This window comes from Heterodontus francisci, chromosome 3 (genome assembly GCF_036365525.1).
Source record: "Heterodontus francisci isolate sHetFra1 chromosome 3, sHetFra1.hap1, whole genome shotgun sequence".
Lineage (NCBI taxonomy): Eukaryota > Metazoa > Chordata > Chondrichthyes > Heterodontiformes > Heterodontidae > Heterodontus > Heterodontus francisci.
The window spans coordinates 110,792,012-110,804,096 of record NC_090373.1 but is presented as its reverse complement, the minus strand read 5'-3'; the positions used below and the strand labels follow the sequence as shown (position 1 = coordinate 110,804,096).

The 12,085-nt window shown below is 42.2% G+C and overlaps 2 protein-coding genes across 13 annotated transcripts in view; one reads left to right on the top strand and one right to left on the bottom strand.

Moving 5' to 3' along the window:
* cep85l (centrosomal protein 85, like) overlaps positions 1 to 12,085 on the bottom strand; it is a 380,598-nt gene that overhangs the window by 152,658 nt on the left and 215,855 nt on the right. The gene's annotated exons all lie outside the window — the stretch shown is intronic.
* pln1 (phospholamban 1) overlaps positions 4,296 to 12,085 on the top strand; it is a 38,040-nt gene continuing 30,250 nt past the window's right edge. For 2 of the 4 annotated variants that reach the window (XR_010971567.1, XM_068025487.1), the window contains exon 1: positions 4,296 to 4,383. The gene's annotated coding sequence lies outside the window, so the exon portion shown is untranslated. Of the gene's footprint in view, positions 4,384 to 4,692; positions 4,754 to 12,085 lie in introns of all 4 variants that reach the window. The other 2 variants (XM_068025491.1, XM_068025486.1) reach the window with 2 other exon arrangements.

Here is a 12,085-nt window from a genome sequence, read left to right as displayed (position 1 = left end):
GCACTGTTGGGCATACTCCTTTTAACTGACATTTGGTATTTGGAATTGAAATAGAATTGAAAGGTGATGTGCATAGGGCCAGATTAATTTTTTCCCCTTGTCTTGACGGTCAAATAACATTGTGTATTTGAATCCTTGGACATCATTTATCTGCAATAGCATACAGACCCCAAAAATATGTATATAATAAACTTAAAAAGACTTGGTTACTATGCAATTGTTGATTATAATAAATCAGATGATCTCATGAGGTAATTTCAATGTCAGCTGCTGAAGGCAATTAAACTCATGCAACAGGAGGATTAGTGGGCAACAGAGATGTTCAGTCACTTCTCCGTTAGGCTTAACAATGCATTTTGTTGGGTAGAGGAAGACTGTCTATTAAAATGTTTGGGGGCTAAAAATCCATGCTCCTTCTATTAGACTGTTGTTGTAAGTCCAACGAAAGTGAAGCAGAAGGTTCAGAAATTTGGCTTGCCCTGGATATGCCAGTTCCGAAGAAGGGTCACTGACCCGAAACATTAACTCTGCTTCTCTTTTCACAGATGCTGCCAGACCTGCTGAGTGGTTCCAGCATTTCTTGTTTTTATTTCAGATTTCCAGCATCCGCAGTATTTTGCTTTTATTATTATGCCAGTACTAATGTTGGTTAGATTGATGAATGCCTGATTAAAATCAGTAGAAGAGTGCAACATGCACTCCAGCCACTTGTACTTGAAAATTGGAATCCGGATCCTAGGATCCTAATTTGCATGCCTTCCACCTACTTCAGACAGGTGGAATACTCGCACATTAACAGGCCCATTTTGGACATCAATGGGATGACCAGTGGACTCCCTCAATTGTCAATTGCAAGCCACCCGTTCTCCAGGCAAGAAATGGGCAGCTGGCAGTTGAAAATTGCCCTCGATGATTCTAAAACTGTGACCTTGTGGAGGTTAGTTGGCCTATACTGACTTCTCCAGCCAAAGGCTCTGGGATTATGGCCCTCATGAATCATAGAAAAGAAATGGTCATCTCTCTGCTGTCATTTGTGGCAGGCTTATGGGCAGCTGATTGCAGTGTTGATTTGAAAGGATAGGAGAAAGATAAAGATGTTCTGACTACTGCATTTAGGGTGGAGTTGGGCAAGGATGCAGAACATGGAGGTAATTGGAATGGAATCAGCATAACGATAGGTGCCCAAATGATGACTGTTGGATAGAAATTCATGCCATATAAATTGGCATACAACTTCTTAATCCACACATACTACATTACAGGTGTACCATTTTCATGCAAGCATTAATCTGTTTAAAATAAATAAGTAAACAGTTAGCCAAAAACAGAAGACAGGATTGTAGATCAATCAGGTTAAACGTGAGCCTTTGTATTGTCTACTTTTATATCTATACATAAATTTCCATGGTAATTACTCAACTTTGGCTTTATTTTCACAGAATCCCAGAATTGTTACAGCACAGAAAGAGGCTATTCGGCCCGTCGTGTCTGCGCCAGCTCTCCAAAAGAGCAGTTTACCTAGTACCACTCTCCCGCCTTCTCACTCTGATAACAATCCAATTTCCTTTTGAATACTTCGATTGAACCTGCCTCCACCACACTGTCAGGTCATGCATTCCAGATCCTAACCACTGCGTGTAAATGTTTTTCCTTATGCTGCTGTTGCTTCTTTTGCCAATTACCTTAGGTCTGTGCCCTCTTGATCTCAATCCCTCCATTAATTGGAACAGTTTTTCCCTATCTACCCTGTTCAGACCCTTCATAATTTTGAATACCTCAATCAAATCTCCTCGCAACCTTCTCATCTCCAAAGAAAACAATCACTACTTTTCCAATCTGTCCATGTAGCTGAAGTTCCTCATCCCTGGAACAATTCTTGTGAACCTTTTCTGCACTCTTTCGAATGTTTTCACATCTTTCCTAAAGTGTGATGCCCAGAATTGGACACAATACTCCAGCAGAGGCTGAATCAGTGTTCTAAACACGTTTAACATAACTTCCTTGCTTTTGTACTCTATGCCCCTATTAATGAAGCCTAGGATGCTATATGCTCTATTAACCACTCTCTCAACTTGTCCTGACACCTTCAGTGATTTATGCACATATAGGGCTGGATTTTACTAAGCCGACAACATTGAGCTCCATGGCCGGGGTTGGGGGGGTTGCTGGGGAGGGTTGAAGATTGTTCCGGCGGAGGTTCCGCCACAAAGGCCAACGCCAGGAGGACCCGGCCCAATCCTCCCGGTAGCGGCAAGTTTCCATGGCAGACACCCCGTCACTGGGCAACAGGACCTGGATTTAAATATTTAAATTACTGACATGCATAAATTTAAATAAACTTACCTTAAAGCTTCCAGATCCGCTGCGATCTTCGGAGTGGCAGCTGGCAGTCCCAGGCCTTCAACTCCCTGTCTGGGGAAAGCCAGTGTGACACTGGTGGGGAGGGGGGAGGAGTTAAGATTTTCAGAACACGGGGGGGGGCGGGATATGGGGTCAAATAGAGGTAATGGGTGCAGGGGATGACGGGATGGGGTGAACTTTAAAGTTTGTGCAATTTGGGGGGAAAGGTCAGATTTAAACTGTAAGTGTTTTGAGGGGAAAGGGCAAATAGTTAATGTAATTATTATTGGGGGGTGGGAAAGGGGCATTAGAAATTTATTGTATACATTTTTGGGGGGATACTGCTTTAAAAATTCAAATTGACCGGCAGGGCTGCCTGCCTTTAAGAATGGCGGCACCGCCTGCACATTGGCAGCTGACGCCATTGCCGGGGACTGACAGCCCGCTACCTCCACGTGATTGGGTGGGGCAGGCAGCTCTGGTTATTTAAATGAGCCGCTGCGTGGGAGATCACGGCAATTCTTTGGCGTACAGCCTGCGCATGCAGGTCATCAATTTTTGTGTTTGTTGCCGAGATCCACCCATAAAATCCACCCCATACACACAGTTTTTTGAATATTATTTTGGTGTCAATATGTCAGTTTTCCTTTAGTAGTTATATAATTTGATCATATATAATTTAATATCAATATTATCAAATATGTCAGCATAAAAATTCTGGCATGGCAGCTGTGCTGTCGGAAATACACTAGCAGGGCTTCCACTGCCAGTCCTGCCCAGGGATGACCATTTCCAAAATCCCAAGGGCAAGGTTATTTGCATAAAAGGGGCAGGCACCAATGTGATTTATGGTGATACAGAGTGTACATCTCATGGTGGCACCAGAATCTCAGAGCAGCCCCTTATCCCCTTCATTGGGATGGGATGGGGAGGGGAAGCTGGGCGGAGAAGAATGGTGAAGTCACTCTGACCTAAATGACTGAAGAGACAAATTTTAACCCTGATCTGATCCTTTGCTGCTGTGCTACTTTCCTAAGAGTAATTAATTTCTCAAAGATCATCTAGGGTTCTTGCTCCTAGTTGTTTGCCAGTGGACCCTGCTAGAAAGTGAATGAGTGAAGCTAAGATTGAGCTTGGCTCTGATCCTGTCTAGTTGAATATCCTTTTGACATTCATGATCTGGACTCACACATAAACAATGGTCACGGAACGAAGTAGTGGAGAGCTGCCACTTGACTTCACAACAAATGGGTCAAAGATTAAGGGGGGAAAAGAATATGTTTGTCATTGACTCCTGTGAACTAATCCTGCTCACTTATGGAATACAGCCCCAACATTAGATTCCAGAAATTCAGAATTAATTTTGTGTGGAAAGTGACAGGCAAGGTGAGGATCTAATCTCAAGGCAAGATAGCCCTTTCCCACAGTACACCACATAGTCTGTGGAAAGAATGTTTGATCGAAATATAGAAGATAAGGGTGAGTTATTTTCCCTAATATTTGAATAAAATAAAGCTAAAGCAAAACAACCCCCATTTTCAAGAGCTGGAGTTGTATAAACAGCCTGATCCCCCAAAACAATGCCAGTTAAAATCAGAGACTGGAACTGGGAAGCACTGAGGCGCAGTCTGTCCCTTCCTGTAACATTGATTGTACATACAGCAACATACACTACTACACTAACTTTGTAAAAGTACGGAAAACAATAATTTTGGCAATCATTTCAACTGAAATACTCATGAAGAACTGAAAGTTTCTTTTGGGCAGGGGCTGCGGGGTGGTGGGTAAGAGGTTGGGGAGTGAGGTCATAACGACAGCTGATTTTGACATTTTTGGTGCCTGAACCACAGCTGGGAGTAGACATCTGAATTTTATCCAATAAATCAGTCTGTGTCAACACAAACCACGCCTCTTAAAGTTTGGCTTTTCCCCACCCACTCCGTTCATTCCAATAAACTTTGTGCCATTCAGAGGAAAACTGTACAGCACTCCAGAGTTCCCTGATCACAGCCATCCAGCAGCTCATATCACTAACTCACAGAGGTAAGAGACAGTCAAATTATTATTTAACATCTGTGGTTTTAAAGTGATCATATTAAATTTCAAGAAGGTTCTTAATGTTTTTAATACTGTCTTTGCAAGTTTTCCTCTTTGGAAACGAGAAGGTGTTCAGTTGTTCTATGTATATCAAAACAAAGCCATCACAGGGAGCAGGGAATAATGTTTGAAAAGAATGTGAACGCTGTGAAATTCAGTGTATTATTTTACATTATAAACCAAGAATGAAAAAAGCACAAATAATCTTCTTGACTTATTAACATTTAAAGGGATACTCACTGTCTTTGTCACCAGGAAGAGAAAGGAGGTGCAACAGGCCCGTATCATTATCACAGTGGCATCGTGGACATGTGACGTAATGACATTTAGCCCCATCAGTTGACATGATTAAAGTTATCCCACCTCATTTTTACCAAACAATTTTCTTTAAAGATGTTTTTAACAATAGGAAGCTTGCTCTATTACTGGCTAGTACATAATAATGTGATATACATCAACTAAACTATAAAATAGGATCTTCCTACCCTCTAATCTGTCCATAAATCTCCTATTCAGACACTAACTTTCTGAAGCAAAGGTATCTCTGTGCTGTAGAAGTTATGAAAAACAACATGCTAATAATATGAGACTGAATCACTGATAGCAGATGTATCTTCAGGTTTCCTCATACTGTTCCTCAGTTGCTTTTCCATATTATAAAAATGGGTTTAGCCACTGAAATTACTTTGCAATCGTTTCTCTAAAGCAAGCCATCATCACTCATCAGACCAATAATTTTCATTCTAACAGAAAACATTTGGAGGTCAGATTTATATTTTGAAGAACAAGGGTTAAACCATAAATTTGTTTTGGGCTACAAGCCAAAAATGTCATTGTTAGATTGATAAATATGTCACTGACATTCTTTTAGATGATTGTTTCAGTGAGTCCAATGCATGTTCTTATATATATTTATACTTTTAACAAACGCACTCAAAAGCATGATATGAATGAGATTATACAGAGCAGTTCTGAAAGGTTACATAGTACAACACTGTGAGTTTTTCATTATGCTTTTAATGCTGTTCTGTCAGAATCAGTTTTATTCTCTGCAAGATATTTGCAGTGTTTTGTATAATAAAGGGATATTTGCAAAATTGATATATAATGGGTGCATATTTTAAAATCTCCTATGTCTATGCTGGAATTTATGTCAATATGATAAGTTGCTACAGCTAAAACAAAATTAAAATGTTAGTGAAATGGATTGTGTAATAGCATTCCACATTGACACATTATTCTCAGACTGACACTTGAGCTTCTAGGTGATAGTGGATCAGCCACACATTATACAACCACTCAACTGGCCTTTCAATTGACTTTAATGAAAGGAATATTGGATGGGGTGTATAATGGACAGCTGCTCCGATAGTGGCCATGCTATACCATTGTCGAAAGTTAAAATTACACTCCTCATGACCATTGGGCTTCTCGACCAAGTTTACTCCCACACCACCCACTCCCCAGACACACTGCCATCAAGTGATCAGTCTTGGCCAGGTCATTACATGTGACATAGGGCAACAGGAGAGAAGGAGAAGTCAAAAGAAATACTGCCTACAGTGGAATAGTACATCTTAACATCTAAACCAGGCGAATTGGTTGGAAATCATACCACCAGAGCACTTGCTAGTGCTTACAGGGTCTAAAAGGCCCAAAAGCAAAGAACTAGCAATTGAACTAAGAGAACCTACTGTTAAGGCAGGCAGGCAGGCAGGAAGGAAGGAAGAATTATTCTATCTAGTGTGGAAATGGCGATACTTATGGAATCAAGGCTAATTATTTTTTCTCTTGGTTGGGGAGGACTGTCTGGTTGCAGGAGGTACAGGCAGTGAAATTAGAAGTTTGAAATATATAAACATGATTTTTACTTGGGGCACATTCAAAGCAGACTGAGTATGGGTGGGAGGGCCATCCCCACAGACTCTTCAGCTTCAATTAGATAGTTCAGATCTGTTTCCCCACCCTAAACCAGCAGGGGCATTGGCAGGTGCGAGTGGAATTTGGGCAAGAACTGGACGCAACTGAGGACCAAAGGAAATGGTACCCGACAGGTTAAATCATGCAGTAATGGAGTTCTGGGCTGACTGCAGCCCAAAGAGGTTGTGGGGAGAAAGCCCAAGGCAAAGGAAGCCCAACATTACCTTACTGGATCAGGAGGAGAACTCTTGGCCCCCTTGGGCCATTAGAAGCCTTTTTAAAATGAAAAAAAAAACAAATTCTTACTTACCTGGGCCTCTTCTGGCCCGATGCTGCTTGCCAGAAGCTTTTATTAAAATCACAGGGAAAGGAACATTGCTGGAGCACTGCGTGTTCCACCTGGTTGCCATTTTAGCCCACCCACCCGCATCATTCCTGCTGAACGGACAGGGTTAAAATTGGGGTTTTATATTTTTCAAATGTTAGTCAAGTAGAATATTTGTCCAGAATGATATTAAAGAATTTGAACTGTGCTGGAACTAAAGATATATTTTCAAGACATAACTATAAAAAATAAACAATTCTGAAAATGATTCTGAGCTTCTGCCAGCTGTGAGTCCAAAAAATCTCCATTTGAATCACAACTGTTTAGAACAAAACTGAATAACAAAAACTGCAACAAAAAAATACATTTAGCAAGAACAGAGAATTACAGGGTAAATTTAGAGAAGCTGTGTACAGATTAGAGTATTGGGCATGCAGAGTAACACATCTGATTTGTGTCACTCCCAATTTTCTGGTGATTAATATTTATTATCAGAAATTTGGGAATGCCATGAATTGGGCACATAAATTTCTATGCTGGATTCTCTGGTGTGCTCTCCTGTCAAGGCTCTGCATTGGGAGCAGAGCCATATACAATTTACCCTTACATTTTTGCAATGATGATCTTTGCAACGTTAGAAAAGAAATTCTGAGAAACAAGCACTTGAACATGGAAAAATCCTAACCAAATTTGGACTACAGCTTCAGTTATTAAATTGTTCATAGCAATTTTATTTGGAAGAGATCATTCTGAAAATCTGAATTTCATATGCTTCCAGAGTTTGTCTACTCCTTTGATTTTACATGAAATTTTGTAAGAATAATCTTACTGTGCTAAAAACCCTGCTAATGAAAGCACTGTTATGTTTCTCAACACTGGAGTCTTTACAGAGACTCCTGTCCATACCAGGGCATTTTGTATAATGCCCTTCATTGCTGTCCTGCAATCTCTTTAATCAATATTTGTCCGTTACTAAAATGGTGGACACAGAAAATTGAACTACATTTTTAAAAATAGCAAATGTTTAATCCAACTCATGGAGGTGCACAGTAGCAATGCTGCAGTATAATGAAACTAGGGAATAGAAATTCTGCTTCTGTGCTAGCCAGCCTGTTATTTTCTCACCATTAAAGTGAATGGACTGGTGAATACAAAAACAGAATTTCTACACTGGAAATATTGATCAGAAAATAGTCCATCAGTTCAAACGATTAAGCACTTGAAAAATAATGAAAATTCTTCAGCCTAGAAATTGGATTTCATTGCACCTATTTTACACCCATAAAGTGAACACAATGAGGACCATTTTCAGGAACCGATATCCTGTTCCCCAAGATCGCATGAAAGACACCTGATCTAATATGAGGTCAGGCCATTTTTAAGGCAGCCTGAGAATCTATTAAGTTCATTGTTTTTATTTTCTTTGCCAATTTTCTCTCTTCCTCACATGAATCCAATGTCTCTTGCTGGGGTATTTCACCAGCACCAGTCACAATACAGTATCTTATCACTCACCTTTACTTATGTGAGAAACTTGACAGTGGGACTGATTTCAGGATTGAGTCTGCACCAGGCAAGCTGTGGACTGCGTGATCGCACCACTCACCCAATGGCACCAGAGGGAGGTCTAAACCATCTCATGGTTGAGCCTCATCCGCATTGTTTTGTGAGCAGGTCAGTAGGGTGGGGGAGGTGGGAAATCCAGCAGCTGCTATGTGGAGCTTAACTGGATATATTTCCTTAAAGGAGGCTGCTAGATAATCTCAGGGATGGCTACTGAACAACTGGTACCTGTGGGAACATTCTAATCGGGCCAGGAGGAGCATTGAATGGCATTGCTTGCTGCCACTTTCAAAGCAGTCTACAGCAGTCCCTTTAAGGACAGCTGGTTAGATCCCTCTAAGTCCAGAATCTTTGACAAAGTAGCAGAGCACACACTCCACCCATTGGTGCTTGAAAATTGTGGTTTGATCTAAAAATGGTACAGGACGCCATTTTACTTATTTCATTAAGGCTCCCCCTGCTCTGGGCAGGATCACTGGATGTCCACTTCAAGGCCCACTAGAAAATCAAATTCTGCCTACCCCTTCCCTATGCCACTGACCTCAGGGTCAGGGTATGTAAGAGGTCACCAAGATCACGTACAGCATTGTTGGGGCACCCACTTCAGCTGGGGTAGAAGGGAATTGCAGCATGGCCAGGATATCAGCTGAAGATCGTAAAAATATATTCTTAGCTTTAGATTTTAAATTTGCCGCTGTGACTGTGATCAGCAGCTTTAGTCAAAGCAGCCCCTGCGGGTTACAGCAGCATCAAATGCCAGGTGTTAATTGAGCCCAGCATTGTCAAAGCATTAATGGTGGGATATATGTTGTATGATGTTATCTAATCATTTATATTTTATTAACATAAACCTGTCTATATATATTTGATGTCAGTTCCGATGGCAACTCTCAGAAGTTTGATGGGGAGCTGGCTGAGTGGCTCCCTGCCCAACTTTTCTTCCCTGTTTGTCCAGGTTATCCAGTTTAACAGTGTAACTGAAAAGGAAAGTCTGGTGCCATTTACACAAGAGGCTTTTACCTCATTTAAAAGACACTTTGCAATTACCTTTTAATACTTTTTCCAGTTGTACTTTATGGTGTTTAGCATTAAACTCAAGTACGAATATGATACAATGGGTTAGTGCTCTGCTACTGTACTCCATGGATTTACAGGATATGGTGCATGCTCACCAATTCATGCACTGTGCCTTTCCAAGCTCAGCCATGTGCTGGTGACTCAGAATGAGATACCAAGCAAAGGCCAGGTAATTCCTGCCTCGAGAAGAGGGCAAGAAATGGAAGCTGAGTAAACCCCAGCAGCTGGCTCAGTAGTGCAATGGCAGAGCGATGGGACAAATGATCTTTGAACCCCATTTCCAGCAGGGAACAGTGTGTGTAACCTGAGAGAAGACTGGAGAGGCAGGAGGGAGAATAAATACAATAAAATCATCTAGAAGATCCAGATTTGAAGATGCCGCGTGACAGAAGACATCACTGCTCTGATGTCTCAAACACTTAATCAGAAATTTTTTATCCAAGCCAGTTTCTAAATAGATTGCTATGATGATAGTAAATCTGAGACATTATAAATCTGTAATTAAGTAATTTCTTTTGGTTTAGTATTATTTGTTTAGGTGAACTGTTTCATATGCACTTTTGACACCAACAATGGGTCACAGGCACTAAGTAAGAGAACATCATTTTGCATCATGCTGATGTTCATTATTGCCAGCCATAGAAGACACTCATGCTTTGTGGCCTGCAATGATCACTGCTGCTCGGCACCATCCCCTATAAAATTAAACAGTTGTCACCAGGAAAAGCAGAGGTGCACTGGAGAAATCTTCAGATTACTTTTTTCCCCTCCAGATTTTTCTCCTGCTCCTTAAATCATGCCTCATGCTGGTGTATGGACCCTTTGGCACCAGGTGCTCTCTCCTACCTCACCCTTGTATGAATCTAGACAATGAGGGGCTGAAAATCTTTGGCCTCCAATAGTAGATTCAAGGTGTAAGGCAGGACTAATGAGGGAACGATCTGCACAGAATCTTGCTGGTTAGCTCTTCTCTATAATCATGACCCCTGATGCTGGAAGACAGCACCGAGGGGTAGATTTACTCATGCCAGTAGTTACCTCAGCCCCAGTCTCCCTCTCACTCAATGTCCTGAAGGCCAGGATGAACCTGGATTATGCTCTACCAAGGGGTAAAAGTGGGGACCTGACATCCACACATCTACACATCACTGGCTAATGATCAGAATTCAAATCCTTCGCTGATGATTTTCCTCTCCCCACCGTAATGCTGCTGAGGTAAGTAGGTGCTTTACTACTATACCAGCTAAAATCTATAATCCAGCATAGCCTATAGATTGAACCTGGAGCTCTTACAGTCTGCATTCTGTTAATGTAGCAATGAATGTTTAAAAAATCACCAGTGCACACTTTTATTCAATACTTTATTCAATAGACTAAAACAATGGAAAATATACTGAATAAGAATATGTTAATAAAGACAAAACTTAATTGCTGTCTGGGGCCCATATTTTACATGGATTCATTTTTCTTTGCAATTTCACAGCTTTTCCTTATGCTTAGGTTTTTAATCATCTTCAAGATAGAAAATTGACTTTAGAAACACTGAGGTCAGCAGACAAAGACACGTGTTTCTATGTGTATGTAAATACTCACCACAACAAGGATGTCCGGGTACGATATGCACTGCGGCTCAGAGGACTTCTAAATTCAGTTATTTGAGATTAAATGGTTTGAGAGCGGGGGTAAAAGTTGTTCAAGTCAACTTGACTCCTTCTGAATTTTTGTCACGGAGGTGGGAAACAGCCGAGCCTGTTTTTGGGTCAGAAAGCTGCCTCTGGTGAGACACGGATTAAAGTTCAGATTTTCAGGGGGGTTGAGCCCTTAACTGATATGGAGACAGGGGTCAGTCAGATGGAGCGTGGGACTCAATTATACATCCCACGGCCGCCATCACTGAGGCCGCTGGTTGTCCTGAGGGAAGAGAGCTGCAATTTGTGCCCAAGCCTTCCACTGCACCAGTGGGAAGGAAGATGTCACAGGCTGCAGGCCTTCCACTTGGAGCAGGGCAGAACCTAACTTCATCGACGCCCACCTGGATCTAATGCTGGAGGCCATGAGGGAAAAGAGGGAGATACTCCTCCCAGAGGGTGTCAGGAGGAGGCCGTCTCTTTGTGCAGCACCTCTCTGTTCAGCACCATCTCCTTCCACCTCCAATTTCTCCTGTCTCTTACCTCGTGCTCCTCCCCCAATAAGCTGTCTCCTTCCAGGGCCTCACCATCGCCAAGGTCTTCACCTCTCTGGAGGGCCATGTTACGCAGTGTGCAGCAGACCTCCACAATGACCGAGACCCTCGCAGGAGGGTATTGGAGACACCACCCGACTGGTCCAGGCACCGGAATCGCATCTTCAGAAGCCCAATGGCCTGCTCAATGGTGGTCCTGCTGAGCGGGTGGCATTGGTTGTTTCGCCTTTGTGCCTCTCGTAGAGAGGTCAGTAGCCATCTCTTCAAGGGATTTCCCTTGTCTCCTTGGATCCATCCATGCACTTTGGGGATTGGAGTAATGATCTGAGGCAGCCTGGACTGGCGGAGGATGAAGGAGTCATGGCAGCTGCCAGAAAAGTGAGCGCACACATGGAGGAAGCTCTTGTTGCAGTCGCAGACCAGCTGAACGTTGAGGGAGTGGACACCCTTCCTGTTGATGGATCTTACTGGCTGGTCACTAGGTGCCTTGCTGGCTACATAGTTGCAATTAATGATACCCTACACCTCAGGAAATCCAGCGATGGAGGTGAAATCCAATGCCCTCTGTCCCTGCAAGGCCA